At 26.9% G+C, this 27,976-nt stretch overlaps 1 protein-coding gene across 1 annotated transcript in view; it reads right to left on the bottom strand.

The window, feature by feature from the left end:
• The window catches only part of LOC132942584 (cardioacceleratory peptide receptor), a 237,445-nt gene extending 213,531 nt beyond the window's left edge, over positions 1-23,914 (bottom strand). The window contains exon 1 of the mRNA XM_061011133.1: positions 23,555-23,914. The gene's annotated coding sequence lies outside the window, so the exon portion shown is untranslated. The remainder of the gene's footprint in view (positions 1-23,554) is intronic.
• Between the last annotated feature and the right edge of the window lie 4,062 nt (positions 23,915-27,976).

Raw genomic sequence — 27,976 nt, forward strand, 5'->3', positions numbered from 1 at the left:
CATAATTCATGGCTCACGCCTCACCCTTTTTTATCCAAAAGGAAATCTAAATATTATAATACGTAAGTATAGACACACACACACACACACACACACACACACACAATCGGACAAGTGTGTATACCAAATTTTGCGCAGTTGACGAGGCAAAAATGTGATCGTTAACGACATTTTGTCGGTGTATCGTTTATCAAAAAGCGTATATTATATTATTCAGAATTCAGATTGCCCCGGGTGATTTTAAAATCACGATATTTCCAGTATCGGCGCAAACAAATATATAGATGTGTGTGTGTTTTTTTTTTATCAAACATTTGAAAATGATCAATGGACTTTTCTTCCGCCGTCTTCATTTAAGGCATAATCTTGCATAAAAAATATAACAAGTAAATCAGATATGTGGAACAATACAAATTGAAACAGCAACTATATTATAGTACTGTCAGATAATAACAAGTCTCTGTCGGTAGGTGTATTAATATTATACTATTTGCGTTATGTAACAAGCATATTATTATTTATAAGTAGGCGCCTGTATTTAAATATTCTTACGAACCCGTCGACTATCGTTTATCGTTATAACATAGGTTCATTAAATTGAACTCGGCGTAGTCGGTACCTATACAATGCAGCAATATAGTAGATACTTATTTAAATTATTTTTTTCCACGAATTCATTTAAGTAATATTTAATGAAATATTATGTAGCCCTACACGAAACTAGATCAATGCAAAACATGTGGAGAAGTACTCTCCGTTAAACATAATATTTCAATTCGTTGACAATTTTTTTCTTTCTTCTATAGAAATACTTTGCCATAAGCTTAATAATCTCTGCAATTGTGGCCTTAAAATAAATAAAAATAAAAATAAGTTATATAATTTATATTTTGATAGTTATTATTCGGAGACAAAAGTGTCTCAATACATACCGTTCATCTATAAAATATTCAAACCATTTGTGATCAAATAAACATTTTTTTATCCATTATAATATGGATATACAAATAACAACAGAAATTAATTTGATTCTAAATATTCTAAAAAGTAAAATGGATGTATATGATACATTAAAAAATTATAAATATATAAATAATTAAACATATACATTTATCCTAGAAGGCTCGTTACGTTATTATTTATGATTGAAACAAAAACACCTGATGTAATTATAGTGTAATATTTAGTGTTCGCTTAAAAACTCTTTCATTCAACAAGCATAAATATTAATGATGTCGTTGATTGATGGCTCAATTAAATAAATAATATTAATGTAGGTGAATAATATTTGAAAACAAAATGCCCGAAGAAATCGAATACGTTATGATCTACATATAGCAATACCCACAAGACAAGACGTGAATGAATTAAATAATAAATAATAATTTAATTGCTCAAAGCTATTAATGATTTACTAATAGGATGGCTGATACGACTGCGAAACATACAACTTCAGTAAAATATTTAATTTTACATCAATACTATAGGTAAAAAGTAGGGCTTCTAAAATGTAAATATTTAACATAGATATCAAAATATACATATTACCTATATTAAATTATTTCACAAGGTGAACAATGTTACGTTTATATTTATAATAAAAATATGTTTATGAAGATGGATTGATGCTAAGAAATCAGAAAATAATAAATCTATCTATATAACAAATAAATATAAGGGGAGCGAAAGACCGAGCGGACTAAGGCGTCGGTTCAAAACCTCGGCTGCGGGTGGCATTAATCTTCGGGCAAGTCACGGTGTGTGGAGAGAAGTGCCGCCATCCCCCACCCGGGTAAGGCAGACACCTATGGGTGCCACTAAAAAATCTGCCAAACTAACAAACACACGTGTTAAACCTACAGTACCTACCTACAGTACCTACCTCCCCCACAGTTAAAAACCACCCAATGGCCTAAGTTGCCGTGGGTTAATTAATTAAAAAAAACAAAAACAAAAAACAAATGTATACAACTAACATAAAATTATTTTCGAGTTAATTTCAATTCAAATTTTATAAAAATAATATTCGTGTCTATTAATAATTACCTATTAGTAATTTTATATAACAGACTATTTATCTGAATTCTGATCATCAAAATTGTGTCCGGACGTTTCGTTTAACTATTTGTAACATTTAACAAAGACCTTCACGCAAATATTCTTAGTCGGTCCCCACATACCACAAATACATATAATATTATATAAAAAACTTTCCAGGATAAGCTTTTATCAGTTTTTTCAACTTTCGTACTTAACTGATATTATATTTACCAAGATGAAAGAACTTAGTCTTTCTTAACAAGGAAAAACTGACTATTTTTCATGCCAGCCACAAAGTGCATTCAAATTTGATTATTGGGCAGAAATTGCTAGGTAACAAAGGAGAGTTTGAGAGTTTTCCAATAATACTTTTATAGTAGTTTTCCTCTCTTGTAGTAATATTTTATTGTCCTTTTTTTTAACTATAAAAATGTATTTATCTGGTAGGGCGTGCACTTGAATTGTATGTATTTTGTCATTTTTTATCATAATATTATGTTCAATAACATTGTTTAAATTAGTTATCAATGAGAACTAGACAATAGTTAAATTATAGTGTTAATATTTAGTGGAATTCACCAGGGCTACGCGACTGAAATATTGGTCGAAAACAGGTCATCTCTGGATAAACAGATTGGGAACCACTAAATTATATAATTATAGATAACTTATGTTTTTCTTAAAAATGTTGATGAAAGCATAAAATATATTTATTTATTAAGTAATGTGTATAATTGAAATAATAATCAAAATAAAAAAAGAGATTTTGAAGTAAATGCATATTAACTTAATTCATGAAAATAAGTATGAAACGTTTTGTATTGATAAGAAACTGCCTCTGTTGAAGAAATATATTACAATCTATGTTTCTTACATGATAAAACTGCAAAAATATAAATAATATTTCATATGCATTTTACGTATATGGAAATGGATAGGGTATATTATTATATTCCGTAATAATACAGGAGGTTTTTGAAAAGAAAAATGAGCTTATAGAACACGGAAAATAAAGTATATAAGGCTTGATACCAAAATAAGGAAAGTTTGTAACAACCGTGGTATTTGAACCGTTTAGCTTATTATAGTATTAACTCAGTTTAAATATAAACGGTACTTTAAAAAGAAGTGTCAGCTTATAATTAATTATAAAATTCATTCTAACACTGATAATGATATGTTTATTTAAGCATGTGTAACATATATATATTTGAGTTTTCTCAGCACAAAAGCTAATGGGACACATACATTAATGAGCTAATACATATGTTTAAACAGCGAGTACATTTACATAAGCTATTGTGCAACAGCACCATAGAATGATTGCCAAATAGACACGTACCATCGTGGGACTATTAAGTCTAAAAAGAATATGCGAGTAATTATTCTTATAACTTTTAACTTTTTAAGACGACTTAACAAAGTTCTAGAATCTATCGATGTTTACATATTTTTGTGCCATACAAAAAAAACCTAAAATATTTTGGTTATTTTGTTGCAATGAAAAGCTTGATGAAATAAATAATATTATATGGATTTAAGGCTGTTTGATAAAATTTAAAACTTTTTGTCGATTTATTTTATGTAAAAGAGAGAAAAGTATCAAAAAAAATATTTTGAACTTCATTCGAATATTTATTCAAATTCATCTGGGAATTTTTATACACGGTTAAACTATTTGGCTAAAGTATTGAACGAGAAGAGTTTGTAACATTTTGGATAACTTATATTATTTTTTTGTGCTTTGTGATTCACCTCACGTTTATGTATATTATAGTTACTTACGCAATAAACCATATTATGTTCTTTATCTATTATTACTTAAAATGTTCTTGTAAAATTCTTAAAAAAAGTACCCAACATTACTATTATTATCACACGTTGATCAAATCCCTACGAGTATCAAAATCTCATTATATTAAAAATTTAAAACTGAACAATAAAGTAAATATTTTTCTGATTGTTTTCATACGTATAGAAGATCAAATTTAGTTTTTAGCTATACGGGCATACCTAACAATTCTATGCAATACTAATACAGTAATCAGTGATAGTGTATAGCTATTATATTATAGAATTACACATAAAAGTCCCCACACACTGCAACGGGAGCGGTAAAATTAGTCTGGACACAATTTACCGCCACCGCCGAGACAAAATAATTTTAACGCCACCGCTGCAGTGTGTGGAGATACAATGTTTTAAAATAGTCAAGTTATATTTTATAAAAGTTATGAATGGAAAATTTTCAACATTTTATAGTTTTTATCTGTAATCAATAATACATAATAATAGAATCAAATGATACGAACAATATATTATAATGTTTATTACAATTTAACATAGTTTTCTTCTTTAAACGTTTTTAGTTCTACGATAAAATAAAATTCGATTTCATGTTGTCAACTTTTTGATTGTGCCAAGGCATTACTTCAATTGTTAACTAGGTATATTATTTAAGTATATTTCAATATAAATATATATATTTTTGTTATAATAGTATCATTATTATTTCACATTGACTATTGGGATTGTAGTTTGAAATTATATAAAAATAGATTTAGTGCATAAAGTATAGAAATAAATGCACCTATCTTATATTAACTGTGGGTTTTATAATATCTAATGTTTACATCAAATAAATTGTACTAACATTTTTTTTAACATACATATATTATATAAATTTGATATTTCGATATGCCAGTCTATAAATATAGATATTAAATTAAAGTAAAACTATTTAACTGGTATTTGCAAACTAACAATACATAATATGTGTAATATTATGTAATGTATTATATTTTAAATGTATCAAATGTGCGTCATGTACGTAATAAGTATAAGTAATATATCCCATCGTTTATTTTAAAAGTAATGAAATGCTTAAAATATATGGTTAAATAAATAATTGTTAAAATGTGAATACCTAATAAGTATATCAGACATTTTGTAAACAAAAATATATAAATTAAGTAGTTAGGAATTTAAAATATAATTAAGAATAACAATATATTTAAATACAATCAATGCATCAGTTTTGAACTAATTATCAAAAGTCGTATTCATTTTTAGTATTTTTTACTACTAATTGATTACCTATAAAATATTATGATAAATAATATTAACACTCTAGTTATTTAAACCATGATTTTAAACCGTAGAGGTACTTGTGATTTGTAAGTGTGTTTCACAGACTTCAATGTGATCTATTAAAGTATACTCTTGAATTTTAAACGTTTATGATTTACGTATAATATATAACCTGACTACAAGAAGGGCTTTAGATTGAGGTAGTGAGGTGTGATTTAATATTTGATATTTTAAACAACTTTATCCTTTCTCAATTTACCTATTTGTTGACAGTCTAAAAATATCTACAATAACTAAGTTGATATTTACTTCCGTGAATACGCATTATTTTGTTGTTAAACTTCAAATTATTCTTTTATATATTTTTTATGAATAAAATATTGTTGAAAATATGTGTAACAGATGAACCCACGTTGTTATTTTCAGTTTAACTGCTGATTGTTGATTGATATTTGACACTTGCGAAAATGCATTAAGGTCTACATGAGGATTAATACATAAACTATTAAGTCCATTAGTATTCAATATATATTTTATTGCCAATTTAAATCGAAGACAAACGTTCTACTATAAGTAATAAGAAAAAAATAATAATAACGACAAAAGAACTCTTTTAAGTACCCATAAATATCTGTTTTGTGTATTTTCATGAACTCTCTCAAATGGTATTGGTTATCAGTTATACGGGGTTTTAACGAACACTCGTTTAAAAATATTTTGCATGAAAATAAAAAATTAATAATTGTAAAACTTATAAAAAACGCTTGCCAATTCAGGGATCGGCATGTAAACTTTCTTGATTTTTAATTTTTAGAAATGTATTAACTGATATCACAGCCAAGTGGTATAACAATTTGAATCCGGAAAAATGTCGGTGTGAACAGCCCCACAATAAAATCATTTTAATTTTATTTTAGTGAGATAGATCTCCGAAACCGGAGAGCAGATTTCGTTGTTTGGGGACTTGTTAGATTCGCATTGGTTAGGAGAAGTGCAGTGAAGATTTTCAGAACTTAATCTTTATAATACATTCACTTCATTCACTACAGAACATTAAAAAAAATTAAAACAAATTTTATTGGGAGTTTTTTGATGATTTTCAGCTCTACAGCTTTGTAATGAATTAACGATTGGAGATAAAGTTCTGAAAATCTTCACTGCACTTCTCCTAGCCAATTTGAATCTAACAAGACCCCAAACAACAAAATCCGTTCTCCAGTTTCGGAAATCTACCTCGCTAAATGAAAATCTAGCAAAAAAAAACTCTTTTTTTTATATGTGAAAAATTAAATTATTTAAAAAAAAAAAATTTAATTCCTAATTTAGTTTCTACTTAATAATTCTTTTTTAATAAGTTATCAACCAACTTTCTAGCTATCATAGTTTAGGAGAAAAGTTAAAAAATAGCAATTTTGGGACTGTTCACGCCGACGTTTTTATGGATTCAAGTGGTTACAATACTGCTTGGGTGTGATATCAAATCTCTCTCATTAATATTTTATATTAAAGCTAGCTAAATTATCCACCTACTCATCATAACTGAGTTAAATTTTTATTATCTTCCTATTTAACACAAATTCTTGAAGTTTTCAAACTTCAGACTGTTTTCATTTCAATTACCATACTTACTTGATTAAAAATTAAGAAAGTAAAAATATTTTCAGTTCATATTTATTTATTTAATATGCTTTACATTTGAAATAAATATATTTTTATATTAGAAAATATATGTTTTAGAAATGTAGTAACTGGATTTTTAATAGGTATACTTAATACAATTAGCTAAAATAAATTAACCCAACCTAACCCTAACCTAACCAGAGGCATGTAATTGTTTAATAACCATTAATAATTAGGATTATATACATTTATTTAGGATTATATTTATTACCTAGTTAAAACGTAAAATTGTCATGAATCTAATCAGTTGGCCTAGAATGAATTAGTTGAATAATCAAATTATTAAAAATTAGCATATTATCATTTAGCTTGGTTATAGAATTCAATTTATGAATAGATTATATTATAATAAGTCAGTTGGCTGCGTATTATAGCATCATAGGAACTTTAAAATAAATTTCTAATGAGATTAATTATCACATGGGCTTTTTATAATTTCTAATTTTTTTTTTGGATTGCCTGACACGGTGTTTGCCAGGCTGCAAATGTGTTTCAAGAGCTTACTATCCTAACGTATTTTAATGAATCTTTGAGGTAATTTTTTGAAATTTTTCGAACTTTCTAGGTGTAGGGCAAAAAGAAAAAAAATTAGTATTTTTCATTTTGGAACCCACTTAAACTAATCGTGATCTGATTTTAAAATAACACAAGTTTCAGATTTATCTAAATGACCAAATCACCACACGACCACTGGCATCAATTCACAATTTATTGTATTAGTTCAATACTGATCATCTAATTTTTTTTTTTACAAAATTTTTAAAATAAATTATAATTTGATTACAATATTATCAAAAATAAAATAATTTGAAGGCAATTTTTAGAACATTTATTTTAAATTTTAGTGATTTTTTGATATTTTCATAGAACATTAAAATCCGAGCCTTGGTTATCACTTATAATCAGCAACATAGTTATATAAGAATGACAAGCGTCAAAACATGTTTGTTTAATATAATTAACAAATTATACTAACTAACGGTAATGCGTAAAAATTCGTCCGAAAGGATTAATGTACATACCTAGCGCCTAGCAGTAAACAAATGTGTGCCTTTGTATCACATGTAATTACAATAAATTTTTTTAAAGTTTTTAATTCCTATACAAGAAATGTATCGAAATGCGCGGAGTGGCCGAGCGGACTAAGGCGTCGGTTGCAACCCACACCGACGCCGGTTCGATACCTCGGCCATGGGCGACATTTTTCTTCGGGCAAGTCACGGTGTCCGGAGAACAAGTGCCACCATCCCTCACCCGGGCATAGCAGATACCTACGGGTGCCCAAATCAAAAATTCTGCCAAAACAAACACACACGTGTTCCCCCCCCTACCAACAAAATAACCTACAAACAAAACAAAAATAGCAAATGTCCTTAGTTGCCGGGCTCAAGCTCAATAAAAAAAAATAGAAAAAAATAAATATTATGTAGGTAAGTAGATCCTAAAACCTATAAAATTAAAATATTTTAATTCTCCGGCGTAAATGAATTGCCTATACGATCCGCCGCCGAAAAAATTGACGGTCGTATAATTCTTCATTATTGGTTCTTATGCGCATTAATTTGACTAAATTCACGAAAAAGATAACTTTACGTATTCAAATATTTTTTTTTAGGATATTATCTAACGTTCACTGTGTTAAAATAGTAAAACTCCATTTTTACGAATTAAGATCTTAAAATAATATTGTAATAAATATATATGTATATATATTGTATAATGGTTAAATTCAATTTAATAACATTATGTGAGTAAAATGTAACAAATAATATATTAGGAACGTAAAAATTCTCACACTCATACGTTTATCAAACCATTAAAATGATTAATGTTTTTAATTAAAAATGTAGAATGAAAAACTAAGATAACTTTTTAAAAAAATTCACGTTTTAGATTATGTTGTTTGTATATATTATTAATAATTATCATAATGAGGTTCTCCTATTATTTATATTATTTTCAAATATTAACAAATCGTTTAAAATAAATGTTTTAGTTATGTAATACAAGCGGACAATTTATTCGTTACACAATTTTTTTTTTTAGAACTACTTGTCAAATGCAGTAACACTAGCTGAGAATTTATATTATAAATAACCTTGGTATGAAATCTATCAAAATGTACACTTTAATGGTAATAAGGCATAAATAAAGAATAACGTATGCATTGTAAAGAACATCTTCATATAGTAGACATTTTAATAAAAGCAAATTAAATAAATAAATGTTGATGAAATTAAATTATTTTTTACTCGCATTTAAAATATATTGATTTGAAATTAACAAAATGGTTCGGTTAACAGAGTACACGAAAAAAACCGTTAACACTTCTAAAATAACATTAATAGCATTTGTTCTTATAACAGTACATTCAAATTTAACACAATACAAATTGTACATAAACTATAAAAATGTTCATTTATCTTTAAATTATTTTTTAATTTAATGATAATACCATGAAAATAATATAGTAAACAAACCATAAACATTTTTATTACAAGATACAATATACCAGTATATAAATAGGCAGAGAAATTCTTCGAAGAATATTTCCATGTAAATATTTAAGTATACATTTCTTCTTAAATTAATATCTTTAACTTTTACTATATGGAGAATACACAATCTGTAAATATTATTATTACAATAAAATTATTTGAAAAAGAGATTTTTACAAGGAAATTGCTAAAAAAAATTGAATTAGAGAAGTATAGTATGACTCACTCTGAGTTTTAAGTGTTAATAAATAATAAAAAAGTAATGCAGAGAAACCCCAATTCATTAAATTCAGTCTAAATATTTTTTTATTTATTGATTGGTTGACAGTAATATTCACGGAAAAGCAACTTTCTTAACTGAGACACTTATGAGTATTCTCCAAAAAACTCTTAAGAATTATATTTCAAATCTATTTCGATCATTGTAATTGTATAACTATTTAAGTGAAAGTTTATATTTTTATCGTTTACTTATCGGCATATTATTATATTTGATACATCTTTTGTTATTAAAACTAATTGCCATCCAATAAACAAAAAAAAATTCAACATTGTATTTTAAAAAATTGCTTTTAATTTATTAAAAAAAAGTCGTACAAAATAAATAATGACATTGTCAAACGCAGGAGTTTAATTGGAAATTCGATTAAAAATTAGGTATCAATACTCTGTGGTTGTTAATTCCATGACTGTAAATATGTATGAATTAATGTCTGATGAAATTAAGGACGAATTTATACAGAAATAATTATAATCAATATCAATATTTGAATATAATATTACTGTTATATTTTATATAGATATACTGTCAAAGTTATAACTACACAAAATTATAGTTTAAATTGAAAGTATTTTGTTCTCTTATTCTACGAAGTGACAATTCTTTTGGTTACAAACGTTGTAATTTAACTTGCAATATTATTCTACAAACTTAACCAATTGTGCTTACCTATGTGCATTGACGGTACTATAAAATATATTTATTAACGACTTGACTATTTAAAAAAAATACCCACCTATCTATTTGTAATAGTATAATTCAGATTCCCGTTGCTGAATACTTCAAAACCATTCGCCCGATGTTTGTATGTTTATTGTTTACTAAGAACTCGAAACGGAATTCACTTAACAAAAACATTAACACTTTACACTGGGTAAATCGTCAAATGGCTATTGGAATAGTTCGCCAAATTCTTAGTATTCTTACTCGATATAAATGGTATTTTCACAACAATGGTTTAAATTAATTTTCACCGGTACTTTGAAACAATATCTGCAATCGTAATCCGAAACAACTGAAATTCCAAAGGTCCGGAAATATATTTTTTATCTAATGCACAACGTATACGCAAAATTGACTCCATTGGTGGGACTTAATCGATTAAACATGTTAAATGCAATAATTAATAAACCCTTTAGAAATCAGCGATTTAATTAATGTATATATTTTATGGTCATTAAAATGATAATATTATTAACAGTGCGTATGCAGGGTGATTTTTTAAACATGTTCACCCCCATTTTTTAATTTAAATATTCAATGGTACTTACATTTATTCAAATTCTGATTTTTAAAATTTTTAAGACCTAAGACCATGTTTTCAAATTTTGATTTTTTTGTTTAATTTAGATTAGGTTAGGGGTGTAAAGGGTGCTAAAGAGTATTCTGTGGCGATACTAACTTCTATTTTTCAAATGAAAACTCTTATTTTTACTAAAAATTATTTAGCGGTTGGTTTTCTTGAAAATGTCTATAAATGTATCAAAATTCCAATGAGTAAGTAGTTACTGATTTATTAAAATTCTAATGAGGATAATAATCCTTAAAAATGGTTTTATAAAAATAAATACTATAAATAGGTATGTTATATTATTAGATGTAGTATTTATTATACTTCGATCATTTTTTCTATTATTTATATTGATAAATCAATAGTGATTACTACATTTTTCAAATCGTCTCAGCCCCCTATCTACTTAACCCATTACCATAGACATAATTATCCTTAGTACACAAAGTTATATAACTCAAATACTACTCTCTTGAATTTTGATTTAGAAACATCAAAATTATCAAAAAAATTTCTGCTTAATAATTAAAAATGAAAAAGAGGGGGGGGGGATGTTCTATTTGAAAAACGGAAGTCACAGAATCATCCTAGAGGTACAAAAAATCTCAAGGATTTGAAAATATGGTTAGTTAAAAAATGGTCTTAAGGTGTATTTATAAATTCAAAAAATCAGAATTTAAATATATGTAATTCAGCTATAGGAATAGGACGAGCATGCTTAAAAAATCACCCTGTATATTACTGTGTTTATTTCTTTTTCACCTGTTTGCAATTTGTATAGATATACCATTGTTCTTAAAATAATTAAAATGTAATTATTTTGCTTCCGGTCGTTTTATTCTTGTCGCTTCGTTACACGTAAAACTTGTAATAATATTAATGACATTAATGTAATATAGTATTAGGTAAGTACCTACTGTGTTAGTATTCGGAATAATGAATGAAAAAAAAATACCGATTGGCGGGTACAGTCTAAAAACGATCGTTCTAGAATAAAATTGTTGAATGATCAACATTTAAGGACTGCGGGAGGGCGATCCGCACACAAACTGCTAAATTGTCGAAAACGTTTTAGATATGTGTCTGAAATAATTAAAGTTTACTCGATAATAGGTTTTTTTTAATCATCTACAACGTCCTAAATCCCTAATCGACAGCGGCCACAGGTACAATCGGTTCAATAGCGTTCAATCATTTGGCTGTACCGGAGTGGTTAAACATTTGAAGTCTAGGGAATTTGGATCGGTATCGTCATCTCGGGGTTTACTCTAAGCCTGCAGATCGACAGACAAACGTTATTCTGGTCCCGTCAATAGTTGTATTTAATTGTTTGCACACTGCTGCAGATAATATAATACGTATATTATGACGTTGATCACAATTTCGGTGCGATGTGTAATTAAAAATGTTTTTAAAAAAAACCTTTTTTCTGAATTGTTTACTTGTAGGTATATATTTTACTGCATTCGTTTCTATACTGACATTGCCTGCCCGAACAAACGTTTTGCACAGGTAAGACTTAACACTGTCTTTCGCTGGTAGAACTATTATACTGCCAGTGGCGTATATATAAAGAGTGGTTTTAGGGGTTCAACCCACCTCCGAAATTAAACATTTTTATACGCCACTGTAGAATGCATGGCGTATTATTTTTGATTAATATTATGTTTTTTACAGTATTCGGTAACTCTGTGCAGAGCGTAAGTTCCAACTTGTTTATTGCTGGTCGATGGAATTCTAAATTGGTAAGACCGTTCAACTCTTGAAAAACGTTTCAACGCGTTTTCTGTTTCACCACGTGCTTTGTTATTTTTATAAGTGGATTAACGCCTTTTGTATTATACAGATTATGATTTGTTTTTTTGTTTTAAGTTTCCGTTTTTACCATATATGTCCAATCACTTCTAACTACGCACGTACATCATGGGCGCAACTAAGGTATTTTTTATTTTTGAGGGGTAGAATATGTTATTATATAGGTCACACTGACCCGCGGGGGGCTTTCCTATCGTATTCCTCCTTGTCTATTTACCTTGACAAGAGTAAAATGTCTTCTTTATTAATTATTTTCGAAGAGCAAAACTTTTTTTTTTAATGGTAGAAGAATGTATGAATATCATCTTTGTAAATCTATTGCCGCTCAACGGACTCAAGCTCTTATCATATAAATACGCTATATTTATTATTGTATCGTTGTAATAAATAATAATTAATAAATATTAACTATGTGTAATGTATAGTATACAATATATTATAATAACCAATTCAATAGTTAGTAAAATATAGTAATGTACATTTACTAATGTATAACAAAAAATGTCAAGGTTTTTAAATCCATAATTTATCTATAAATTAGATAAAAACAATTCAAATAACCAATATAAAAAAATTAATTGTGTACGTTTTTGTTTCCGATATTGTTTTTTATATTATCGGTATAACTTTTAATTGTTTCAAAAATATGTTAGTCGTAATACATTTTATTGACAGGAATATAAACAAAATGTGGTTCTTATAATATATTCTTTGTAATGTTAATATACGCATTTGTTTTGTTATTACTTATAATTATTATTACCTAATAAATAATATAATGAATCTAATTATGTTTTATTAACATAAACATTCTATGCTGGTAACTATTTACCTTAAGCCATGCAAAATATATTATTTTAAGGAGTACATTTTTGACTTCATTCCTTTTAACTCATTAAATACATAACTAGATTAAAATATTTATGAAATAATAAAAATGTGTTTTTACTTCGATTAGGTAAAATACAATTAACAATAATAACTCAACTCGTGTTATTATAAAATAGAAAAATTTATAAAATTTGTTCACACGCATACAACAAATCGATATAATTGTCGATAAAATGTTAACGATCATAATATGTCCACCTAAATAACTAACAAGACGTCAATATCCCAAATATGTATATACGTAGGAAAATCCTAGTGATCAGATCCATTGTGCGCATAGACCCATACACCTACGTAATGACTGCGATTAATCGGTTAACCTTAACCTCAATTAAAATCGTGCTATCGATAAATAGTATGATTATTGGGAATATAATATTTTAGGCTAACAAAATGCATTTGTCATTTGAAATACGAATATCACGACGCCGAGTTAATGATGGTAATGTTCCGGAAACGAAGAGTGAATCGGAACTAATAAACAAAATAGTTATTTTTTATACGATTTTATTATTTCTTCTTACAACTTTGAAAACCGGTGTGGCAATCGCTTAAAACGGAAATCGTGTCTCTTTCGTGTACGCTAGCGGAGAGGATATTATTATATTATGCTTCCGAAACGTTCCGGTCGAACTTTATGGCAATTATTATTATGTCGTATGAAAAAATAAAAGTTACACGTAATAAAACCTATGTATACGGGTTTATAAAAATAATTCTAAATACTGTTGTGTTATTATTTCTCGCCTTTTATTTTTTTACGATATCATATTATACATACGCACATATATATATACCTTATTCATATTTTTCTATCTATGTCTTCGATACCATTTGGCGACATCATTTCTTGCTATTCACTCCAGACGTCTAAGCAATATCAGTATTTTTTAAATGTTTAATGCATGATGCATATTATTGTGGATGATAATATTTGAGAAAAATCCCGAAAGACTAAACCAACAATATATAATGGAGTTTAGAAATATTGGTTTTAACTTTTTTATTAAAAATACAAAACTCTACGATTGTAATGTACTTTTTATTTATACCTATAATAACTCTTTCAGATAATACACCATATTATTATGAATAATTTAGATTTTTTATTCTAATACAAATTTAATATATTTATACTTAAACGTAATATGATGAATTATAAAACCACAGTATTTAAATATATTGGGCGATTGTCTAAGTTTAGCTTTAACATAATTTATTTGACTAAAAAAACGAAAATTATATTAATTTAAAATATATTTTCAAAGCTTATTATTACATTGTAATATTGTATAATATAATTTTCGACTATTTAAAAACTATTTTACGGCTGCAATAGTTGTATCAAGTATCATATTTTATATTATGCTTATGACTCAACCATTGCATACAAAATGATTAGTGATAAAAAATAAAATAAATTAAAAATACAATCACGGTTAAGTAAAAATAAGCTATTAAACTTATCGATAAATACTTTCTTAATAATTTTTTTTTTTTTTTGATGCATTCATTGAATTTTCAATTCAAGATGAAACAGACAACATATTATGATGACTATGTGCTTGTATAACTACCATTCAGAATCATATTTTGTAAACTTTAACATTTAAAGACGTGATGTATATAATCGTTACATGTTGCCACACTGGTGTGCCTATAAAATAAGTTCATAGCATTTTGAACCGTTGGGATTATAAAACCAATAAGAATATCCATCTCGTATTCAGAAATTGCTTTGGTATTTTAAAACCAATAAGGATAACAATCTCGTATTCAGATATTGTTTATATTATTCACCAGTCATCACCATAGCACCCTCTTAGCAACTGATCGAAATTAATATTTAAAATGATCGAAAACCACTAAAACTGAAATTATGTAAACAGAAAATTATCTTAGTTATTCATTAGGCAGTCATTATACAACCTAACAGGTTATAAACAAGTTAAAAATCGTATTTTACCAATTTTATTCCAAAATTATAATATTATGTAACAGTAGGTGCCTGTACCTGCAATAAATTATGAACATCGGCGAACGTTTATCTTTAACCATGCGGGTTACCTATCGTGTACAGCATGTTATGGATAAATATGGTTCGAACTGCGTTTTGTAATTAAAAAATATGTTACTCTGTCTCTAAAGAGAATCTATACAAATAGTGGCAGCGTCAATTCACTATTCAGTCATTGACGTGTACACGACTATTATAATATTGCGTGTGTACTGCGGCTACTGCTGTGTTTACTACTGTTGTGTAGGTGCTGCCGTATAAGAAGAGTAAACTTCTAAAGATAATTAATTGTTGGTGCTTGTGAAATCTGCCATCCACAAACTGGACGTTTCGGAGATTAATGACCCGTCGATTAAACGCAGTCATATAATATATATAACATAAAAGAGCAATTCCTCAATTTGTGACTGTGAAAAAGAAACATTCGGGCCGAGAGAAAAATATATACTATAATATATCATATTATTATATTTTGATTAAAACAACGAGCAGTGATATTACTCATTTTCGAAGTATCTCGAATAAGTTCAATACTTCAGGTGCTGCAGCATTTCCAGTGAAGAGTGTAAGATATAGACTGGAAACTTCAATGAATAATAATATTATTTTGTGCGATAATAATTCAAATACTTTCTGCACTAGTTTGGTGACCTTATATACTCGTATGCTGGGAGTCAACTTTATCAATCTGCAATAATTAAGAAGTAATTGAGTATATTTTAATATTCTATTACCGAACTGTCCGCTGTTACCGTGCAGATGAATAACGTAACAACGATATGCAATGATTGTACAGCTTTAAACAATTTAAATATCAAAATATTATGGTAAAAAAAAATCTTGTCATATATTATGCACGAGTTAAACAGGGCCTTGTAATGGAAGCACAACAACAAATCAACTTTATTTATATCTATTGAATACATCAACATAGAACCTACGCACGATTATATAATTGTATTATTGTAATATGTATATATTATGTACTTATATTATAAAAATACACGTGAATCGAAATTCATGAATTTTAAATCTGTTTGTTTATTTCATACGAAATTGATGACTTGCCGATAAGAGAATAAAATTCAATAAAAATATCAACAAATAATGAAATTTAAATATTTGAAAAAAATATGATCAAATAGTGTTTTTAATAGTTTAAAAATGTTTATACGTTTTTATACAAATAAATAGCAGTTATATACTGCAGGAAGTTCTAATAAAAAAAAAAAAAAATATATACAAATAAATAGCACTTTACAAGTATTTTCTTTCCAGGATTTCTAAAATATTTAATTTAACAGTTTCAAATAAGAAAAGTTCATCAATATTGAAAAATAAAAAAACTAAGGAAATCGCTCAGCTTTATAGTTGTAGATGTCGAATGCATATCGTCATTGAGAAGATCAATGTAATGGTAAATGGATATTATGTTAAATTGGAATTCAATGATACATCATTGTACTCATATGAAAAATGATTCTGAGTAGAAACCTGAGACGGTCTTTTACTCATAAACAACAACCGTATTATATTCATTAAAAAAGTCGAGAATCTGAAGTCTATAAATATTAATAATATCACAAAAAGAGTCAAGATATTTTAAAAATTGTACCATGCCTAGGAGTTTATAATATGAACAATTGGTGTACATTTGCAGTGACTTCAGTTATACATTTTTAAATTAAAAAAAATATATACAATTTATTTTTCATAAAGTAATTTTGCGTAAAATTTCCGGTCTCCCATAATTTAATTTTTTTTCCGATGATATTAGTACTATACATTTTTTTTTCAAAGTATCAACTAGATCTAATTTTCCACCAGAAAGCACCTCAACGTTGATAATAATTGAAGCATTTTTACCACTCCTGAGGCAAAAGTAACGTCAAGCACTGAAAAAAACACACATCGTTGAAAAACCATCCCACATGTAAAATGTCACTCAGCTCAGAATTTAAAACTAAATTATTATATTCAATTTTAAAATTTAGTTATGTGTACTACCAACGTTTAGTTATAAAACATTATCTATGTACCTAGTTTCAATTATAAAATATACATATAGTTACCTAGTGGCACTTTTAGTTTATATACCATTAGAATAACTATAATTTCTAAAAATCAAGTGCCTTTAAATAAACAATATTGCAATCAACATAAGTTTAGGACTATATTTTACTGTTGATTGAAAATTCAAAGATCAACTATCAATACAATAAATTACATATTTAAAATATTTACTACCATAATTTCAAATGATGGAGATATTATTAGCATTATATATGTATTTATTTATTTATTCACATTATACTATAAATAAGCGAATAAAATATAATATTTATTATTTGTTTTTAATACCTAATAACTGAAAATCTATATTTTTCAATATTACGTCTTATGCTTATAAAAAAAATGCCAGACAACAGTGTAAACAGAGTCTGAGTGTTGATCACTTTTCTCGCTTCGGTGATCTTCAGTGATCTTCAACGAAATTCATAATTATATATTTATTATTAAGTTGAAAGAAATGTTTACTAACAATTCTTAGATTCTGGTAGAGTTTGCATAAAACCTTGTATAGAATTTTCAGTTATTCCTGGTAATAAGTACTAATAGATAATATTGCAATTTTCAAAAAAAGCTAAACATGGATTTGGAAAATTCTTCTTTCCAACCTACATAAAATATAATACCCATATACAATAATGGAAACAATATCTCATTATTAACAATTAACATATCCAAAACATATGGCTTGGAAACTAATATTCAAGTGAAAACAGTCTTTGACTTTCACATAATATCCGGTATTGTGATGGTGACAAAACTAGAGTACAATGAATAACAAAGTGAGAAGTCTTGATAAAGTCCAAGCAAGTAGCAACCGGTTACTCAATATGCGATTTCTTCACTAATCCTGGTCCATCATCAGGTAGGTTATTTTTGTTTAAATAAAATTTATACAAACAAGTGAAAGTCAAACGTTGTTTTTTGTTTTTATTTTAACTTAGAAAAACAAAGCAATTCAAAAATCAAAACAAATTAAAGTTTAATTATATACATTTGTAAAAACTCTATATCTGTATGAATAACCTATATCGTCTAGTTAATTTCATAAATAATTGATTGATTACTAGAAGGGCCTTCTAAATTTGTTGTATTTAATAAATCATAAAAAAACGTAAACCATCAATTGACGAATTTATACATTTTGATCGTTGCAAAATATTTGTACGACATTAGAAACTAAATATGCATTTTATTTTAGTGCAGTAAACAAAAATAATTTTTTTTAAATCAAGGGTTTGAAAATAATTGCTCGCTATATTTTCTCAACTGTTATTTGTTTTTGATTGTTTGTTTTATTTTCAATCAATTCTGTCCTAGCAAACCGTCGGATTTTCAAAGCCATAAAATAAGACCAGAAACTTACATTTGTCTGTTTTCGCATCTTTCCTACTACCCACTCCCCCCCCCTCCCCCCAATCCAATACTCATCAACTCCTACATTAAAACGGTAAAAGTCAACCGCACACTTATATCTGTGCAGCACATACATGCAAGAACCCGTGACTTTTATTAACGACACAAAATAAAACAACAGTACTATCGACACGACCTCTGCACGCTGCAATACTCGTACGCCCTCCGGTCAAACTGGCTGCAGACATGGGGTTGCACTGCACAAAAGCTGGAGGAAGTTCAGAGTGTTGTTCATGGCCAATGTGCCGAAATGATTCGAAGAATACGTATTATAAACGTATTGCCGCTATGGCCGGAACTATATTCATACGGCGGCTAATAGGGATCGGACTGCGCGCCGTTATTGTTATTGCTGGTTTTCTTTCTCTTCGGCTTTTACCCGCTCGTTTGTATACCCAGTTATCGGTATATACGAAACAAATTTGGAAAAAAAAAGACAATAAAAATGCCCAAAAATATTTAATACGCTATACATACATGCTGCTGTACACTGTACGCATAGAACCCTTATGGAAAAAGATTCCAAGTTGTATATATACCAGTATATTATTTGACATATATATTTATGTTTGAGAGTGTGCGCTCATTCGATTATTGGATTGTATACACGCGACTACACAGACTACTCGAATGAGGAGTATATAGGAGAAGGGAGAGATAATGCAAAAGTTTTTATTCGATTCGAGTGTCACTCTACGCGACTCCGATCAGTTTTATTTCAGGGAAGGACGGACGATAAAAAGTTCAACTCTTTGTCCTCAGATCCGTGCCAGTAACAACTTAAAATACAAAAACATCGTGCATTAATCAGTGTTCACTGGCCGATAATAATTATCAACGTTTTTAGAAAAAACGCGATTAAAAAATGCAGATATGTTTGGTGATTCGAGGCATTCGAATAAAAATAAAATTTAATCAATGTGGATATTTTTCATTTGAATATAGGTAGATTATATATAAATAGATAAACAATTTTACAGTAAATCTCATGTTGTATAGACAAATTGTTTTAAGTCCATCATTAATATACATAATGGGTGTTGTTGAGTTCTTTAGTTCTGAAAGAAATGTATTATGATAAGACTCGTGAAAAAAAAAAGTCACCAGCAAGGACATGTATAATCAAAATAATATGTAAATATCTTGAAATAATATAAACTATATTATAGGCTACACCTAATAATATTTTTAGTGTTCTAATGAAATATAAAGAATTATTTTTCATAGAATAATAATCTGATAAATATGGTGGTTTGTCATAATAGACTAACAATATCAGCGTCAAATGTCTCAATAACTAAACATTTTTTTATAACAAAATAAAGTAATATAATATAAACAATTATAAATATTAAATAAATATAAAAATACATATCTACAATCTACATCATAAATTAATATTACAAAAGTATTTGTGTAGGTACTCATTAAGCTGAAAATCGTTAACCATTAGGGTATAGAAAAAAACCAACTTATTTAGTGAAATATATTTCACATAGGAGTATTTTCAAAAGTTTATTGTGTCCTGTCTACTCGTTTCTTGCCACAGATATTTTATTCCAACAATCAACTTCTTCTCAACGACCGTTATTTTATAATAGGTAATAGGTAATAATAGGTTATCGTTAAACATCTAATATTACTTGAAATCTAAGTTAAATTTATTTTTATTTTCTATGTACTTTGCTGTTATTCTAAAAATCATATTTTATATTTATATTTACATATGCTAAAATATTTAGTTAAAAAAAACATGGTAAAAAAATTATAGCTATTTTATTATTTGATTTTAAAGAGTGAGTAATTTATCTTCTCCATTTTTTTAATTTATTTATTATAATGGACTTGCCAAAAGTTATTTTTTAAGGGTTTATCAATTTATCTAATACTAGTATACATTGGTTTTGAACAAAAAAATGTATAATTATTGATGTCTTTAAATGGATGTTTTATGTTGTATACAATATTATGTATTTGAGCCTTTTTTTTATAATTTGCAACAAAAATTTTTCATCAAATTATTAAATGGTTATAACAATGTAACTTAGAAAAGCAACATATAAATACACACGTGTATAACAGTAATATACCTATCAACTGGAGAACACAGAGTTAAGTATAATATTTTGAAAAAAAAAACGTTTTTTTAAATTATTTAACAAGCATAATATTATTTTTTGTTTTTGAATATTATTACTCATCTCAAGTCTCAATAATGATTAATTACTTTAACGGGAATTTATAATTAACCCAAAATTATCGATATAGCTAAACTATTAAAATGTGTAGCATGGACAAAAAGATTTGACTAAACGTTTTCAATAATTTGTTTATAGTTAGAAGATATAGTCACATTCAGGATTCAGCAAATACATACATTTTTTTTTTAATAAAGCTACGAAATCTGTGTTTTTAGATTTAGTAAAACATTGAACGATATCCAATTAAAATATTACTATACAATTAAAATAATGTATTATATGCCAACATTCTGTTCAGAAATATGTGAATAAACGCAACCGATTTACTTTTAAATCTTTAATAAATTATTAATTGACTAAGTTTAAAGACGATAGAAACTATAAGACACAAGGGAACTGAAATTATAAATTTTTTTTTTTTTTTATTCTACTGACAGAAAAAAAACCATATTTTTAGAGCTGATATAAATGATTTAAAATTTAATTTATTTTAAAATACCTACTAAACAATTATTATTGTTAGCGTATAATGCAAATAATATAAGTGTTGTGAAACATATTTTTTGGTAATTGTAGCATAATAGCGGAATTTTTTTTAAAGATCGTTTAAGTTAACAACAAAAAACATTTTAATATGAAACTGAAATGGCAAAATGAGAGTTGAAAACCAAACAATTTAACAGTAGATGTTGTTTGACTTTTGAACTTGGTTTGTAATGTTAACAATCAAACTTTGTATTTAAAGGTTCGCTAAACCCTACATTTCAAAAGAAATTCTACGTTGATTTTGTAGCAATTTGTGATTTAGAAAAGATTCTAGAAATATAAACAAAAGTATAGTATTTTTTTTAATCTTCTAATGAATTACCATCACAATAATTAGAAAATTCTTAGAGCTGTAGACAGACTACTAATTACTGTAACAGATTATAAGTTTACTATAAAATAGTTTATGTATAAACTTAAATTATTTTAACATTTTATGTAGGTAACTAATATGCTAAGACATCTAATATTATGTGTGTTTATCCGTATTTTAGGTTCAAAAAATATCATATTAAATATACCTACCTATTAAGTTTTTTATAATTTTTATGCAATTTTACTCAAACTTCGAAGAATTCAAATATCTGTATTAGTTTGTTTAACATTTTAAACAATGAAAGTACATTACTTTTCACATTTTTATCACTCAATAATGTACAAAAACCGTTAATTTTATTGCTGTTGTATAATAAAATATAATAGTTTAATATTATAGTAACTAATAATTATATTCAATATTATTCTTTATTATAACACGTATTTTATCAATTCACTTACAATGTACAAAATATAAACTGAACTAATACTATTATTGCAGTAAAAAGGTACTTAATAAATAATTATTTATTTTCTAACTATTCTTAAATCCATGTATCGTCTAGGTACCAATAATAATTAATGAAACAAAACTAATATTACAATGTTTCTATTTCAATAAAATAAAACTTTTTTGATCCAAAAAGCAAAGAATAGATTTATTTTTCACATAATAGTATTAACTATTATGATTATGATGAGATTATTGAGCTCACAAATCGCTGAAATAGGTATAGATAAAAAAATAAAAACAGGATTGGTAATATCTGAAATAAAGTAAGATATAATATAGAACTGAATTGAAGAACTAGCCTTAGTAAGTTAATATAAAAATAACAGAAATTTCAGACTAACGAATAACGAGTAACGAATCCTGAATATTTCACGGTTTAAATAAAAATGTTTAATTTTAATTACATTAAATTTATGAATTAAAATAGTCATAAAAAAGGTTGATTTTTCTTAACAATATTTTATGTAGGCATAATAATAATATTTATGACACTCGATAATTAAAATAAACTTCACGTCCTGCAGTTAACTGTCTATATTATTATAATACCTATCGGCTTTTATTATGCGAATCATACCTAATCGTTTTTATAATAATAATTCACGAACACTGCCAATTATACTCACGCCTCTGAGTATCAAGTTCAGAGATACATTTTTGATTTTATCGATTTATTAACACAGAATTTGTCATGTATTAATTTATTGTGTACACATTTAGCAATAAAATATGATAATATTACTGCTGACAAAGCGACCACCGAACGTCGTACCCGATCGGGTAATAAAAAGTTAGTTGTCAACGACGAATTAATAATGTAAGTATTATATAATAGCATTCAAATATAATATTATTGCCGAAAATAATTATAATATATTTTTTGTACTTACGGCGCGAATGATGATGTCCGTTAAGACTCGACCGACCACGCAGCTCTGCAGCTCAAACGGAACGCGTATAATATTATTGCACTGGTGTGTAGTGTTTTTTTTTTTTATAATATATATTATATTTGATAACCGAATTAAACGATAACCGACGGCGGTCGAATATCATAAAACGCGATTTGAACGAGAGAAAATATTAACCGCCAAAAAAAATAAAAAAACGAACCGCACCACGAAATCCACTCACTCCGACCGATGAGTAAGCTACCTCTGCGGGACTTTCGGCGGTGAGCACACACACGTGATCCGCCGGCACGCCGCACGGAAGGAACGACTGGACCCGATTGCTACCGAACGCACGCGTGTAATAATAATGACGTTTCGCGCCGCATCATCGGGGCCGGCCATAGAAACACGGCGGCGGCGTAAAAATAATAATCGTAAAATTCACAGTTTTTTTTTTTTTTATGGGGAGGGAGATATAGCCAGTCGCGGGCGCGTTTGAGATTGACTAAACCGTACCCGAAGGACGCTCCCGCCGGACATCCTAAAAACCCATCCCCGCGAGACGAATAAAATATTTAAAAAAAACCTGAAGACTTGGGAAAATAGAGGGAAAAAAATTAACGTTTTTGGCAGCGCATCGTCCAAACTGAAAGATACTATACAATATAATATGTTATTTTATATTGTATAATAATATAGGATCCACGAAAAACACAATACTATAATATAATATTTAATATTATTATTATTATAGCGCCCGGCGGGATGTTCGTGTGTCATAAAATATATAATAATATTATATGGTTACAATATAATGATTATTATTATTATTATTATTATCGGTATTACCTAGTTTTCACGTACAATGTATCGCGACGATAAATTATTTTTTATAATAATAATAATAATAATATGATACTTTGTTTTATGCGCGTTTACGTGTGACATGTCGATTATCGTTCAAGCAACGTTACTCGGTGAAATGAACCGATATTTAATTTTTAGACACAGAAATTCCTCATGCAAAATATTTTAGAAAAACTGTTATCCTACAAATTCAATCTCCTCAAGTAATTAACATTATTATGGTAGATATATTATTATGCATGCATATACATCATAGTATACCTACTAATATAAACAAGTGTTTTTAAAAAACAACAGTAATCTAAAGCTAAGAAAATGGTAAGACATTCCTTCATTAATGTCGATATATTATTATTATTATATTTTAAGTGTTTAGTAAAAAACCGGTCATGACCAGATTAATTTTATTTGTTATAGGTACCTACCCAACTTATATTTTATGAGTGAAATGTAGAAATCAAATATTAATATAATATCAAAACATTTTTATCGTAAATAAGATTATAATGACTGAATGAATAATATTTTGGATCAGCAAAATCAAATATTAACGAAATATAGTAAACTTTTTTTATTATTAATCTAATAAACGATCTATATAAATTGTTTTGTTTAATAAGCGCATGAAATTAGGTTGTCATTAATTTTGTCATGTAGTCTTGAGAAAGATGTCCTTCCTTATTAACCCTGTGAAATGCATCTTTAAATTAATAACAAAATTAAAAATAATCTATTAATAATACTACAGCCTAGGGGTATGTATGATTAAATTATTGGATATATAATAATTCATATAATAACAGAATATTTAATTATAAGGTAAGAAACATAATACAATATATTAGATATAGGTAACCTAATAATTATAAAAAAAACTCCATTTGTAAAATATTCATGAATCATGGACGTAGGTATTCAGTTAATTATTTCTGTTTTAGTCATAAAAATATATTTATCCATCTTTGTTGAAAGCAAATTGTTTAATTTCTCTTACAATAATATCATTATTATTATAATTGTAATAATACTACCTATCTGGCTACCTATACTTAACTTGTATATTTACCAAACTTCTGTATGATAAATAGAAAACAATTTTTTGTCCATCATATATCTACCTACCTGCAGCTGGTTACTATATTTCATTCATCGCAAAATATATCAGATTGCACTTGACGATGTAAAAATTGTAAATTTAAAAATATTCTGTACAATTAATTAAATTAAATTTTATGAAACGCATTAATTTTCGCATCGACCTAAATAATTATGCTTAACAAACGCGTAAAACTTGATGACTTGTTAAAACGACCGCAATACAATTTTACTATTATAATATAATATGTAGGTACGTCCACTAAAACCATGTTCTTAGAATATGTGCCCAAACTTGTTTTTGGTAAAATCAGTGCAATGCACCCGGCTACCCCCTCTTACCCCTGAATGATATTGGATATGTCCTTAAAAAAATCAAATGTCACGTATTGTCGGCAATTGATTATTGATTTAAAACCACCATTACAATATCCAAAAATAACTCCCTAAAGTCATTGCAATTTATATCCAACTAAATTAATTACATAAAGGAATTCGTTTTAAACAGTTTTAAAACATATTTATCATCATATTAAAGCATAAAAAAAGATATATGGACGCACACTATCAAACTCTTTAAGGTAAGAAGATCAATTATTACATTTTAATGTCGAAGTACTTATTTTGGAATTTGTCTTGTAAATTAATACACGATACAACTATAGATCGATATCGATTGAAAAAAAATACGAAGGAATAAAAAAATCTTGTCTGTGTATTTTTTTTTATGTATATTTAATTCAATAACAGGATTTACAAAAGTGATTACTTTTTTTCTCATCTTAGTGTAAAAAAAAATTCATTAAATTATAGTTTTGATTAATTCATAGCCAATAATAGAATTAAAAAATCATTATACCTATATATTATAAATTATTTTATTTTCAAGATCATCATACTTCTAAGATAAATATAATTATATTTAAATAGTGATAATTAAATGTCTGCCACTCTATAATAATCTATTTGCAAAATACGTAGGTACATCCAGATTAACTGTTTTATAATACATGTAATTTACGCACATCAAATTACGTCAATAAAGTTACATTGTATAATATAACATGAATTGAATAAAAACAATGAATTTAATGATATTCATTGTTAATTACGAAATTTTTTAAAGTAATGTTCATTAAAATTTTGATCAACTGTTGAAATAAAAAAATATAAATTATACCAATATTTACATATTTTCTATACATAGTTATATATTTTATATACCGTGAATATGTTTTAATATTATTGTATATAGAGATATTATGTAAAACATAGAAGACAAGAAGTAAAAATATAATAACACCTTTAGGCAACAGACTGGGTACTTACTACGTTTTACAAAATCAAATTAAAGATGTTGTAGATATGATAGAACACATGTATATACGTATAAGAAATTCAATATCAAAGAATCACAATATTTTAATCAAAATAATGATGTAAAAGTGAATACTTAACTTTTTAAAAGAAATCAAAATGTTCTTTAACATTTAATTCTTATTTATTTAAGTTATAATAACAAATTTATCACACATACTTTAATGTTTAAATCGATAAATTTACTTGGAGCTATTTGTATCCAAAGAATAAATGAAAAATATTATACAAATAATTAGAACTCTACGGTTAGGTATTTGCATGGAATTGATAAGTTGCTTCCTAAAATCTATTTATAATGTAAATTGCGACACCGGTTATTTTTTAATACACAAGTTGTAGCTCGTGCATTATAGTTTTTTACGATAAAAATTGTCTTTCTATTCTCGCGTTGACAGACTTAGGGCTATATTTGACATGAAAAATGTAGTTTCTTAATGTAATATCATTAAGTGTAATAAATTACAATATAAATAGTATAAAAATACAATTTTAGCGGATATAATGTCAACGCTCATAATTGTGGCAAAATTAGTATATAACCAACTCAAACTTTTATTACAAATTAAGGCTATTGTGTTCTAAATATTATAATAATAATATGCATTATTTTAAAGCATGCAATTTTAACTAGCAAAAGAGCCATACTGATTTTGTCTCTAAATAATTTTAAAATTCTCAACAACATTTTTTTAACGATAATAATAGTTTATGTATTTATTATACCCTTTGCGCAAAATGATGAACATTATAGTTCTCGGCCATTTTAACTCTTAATCGTAACCTCATAGTTTGACATCTAAACTCTAAAGTTTATTAACGATACATTTAAAAGTAATTATTTATGACGTTGTGTACAAGATATATAATAATAATGTTAGCTATAGAAAGTCCTAAAATGTGTCTCGCATAGAATTACAAATTATATTTACTCTCCAGATAATCAATATTAGTAGATATAATTTATATTTACTGTTAAAAATTAAAAAAGCATCTTTAATAATAAAATATTTTTCCAATACCTACTAGTTGCTTGGTAAAATTATAAAAACCAATTAAATTGTTTTGTTCCTTCCAAAT

The sequence above is a fragment of the Metopolophium dirhodum genome, chromosome 4 (genome assembly GCF_019925205.1).
Source record: "Metopolophium dirhodum isolate CAU chromosome 4, ASM1992520v1, whole genome shotgun sequence".
Lineage (NCBI taxonomy): Eukaryota > Metazoa > Arthropoda > Insecta > Hemiptera > Aphididae > Metopolophium > Metopolophium dirhodum.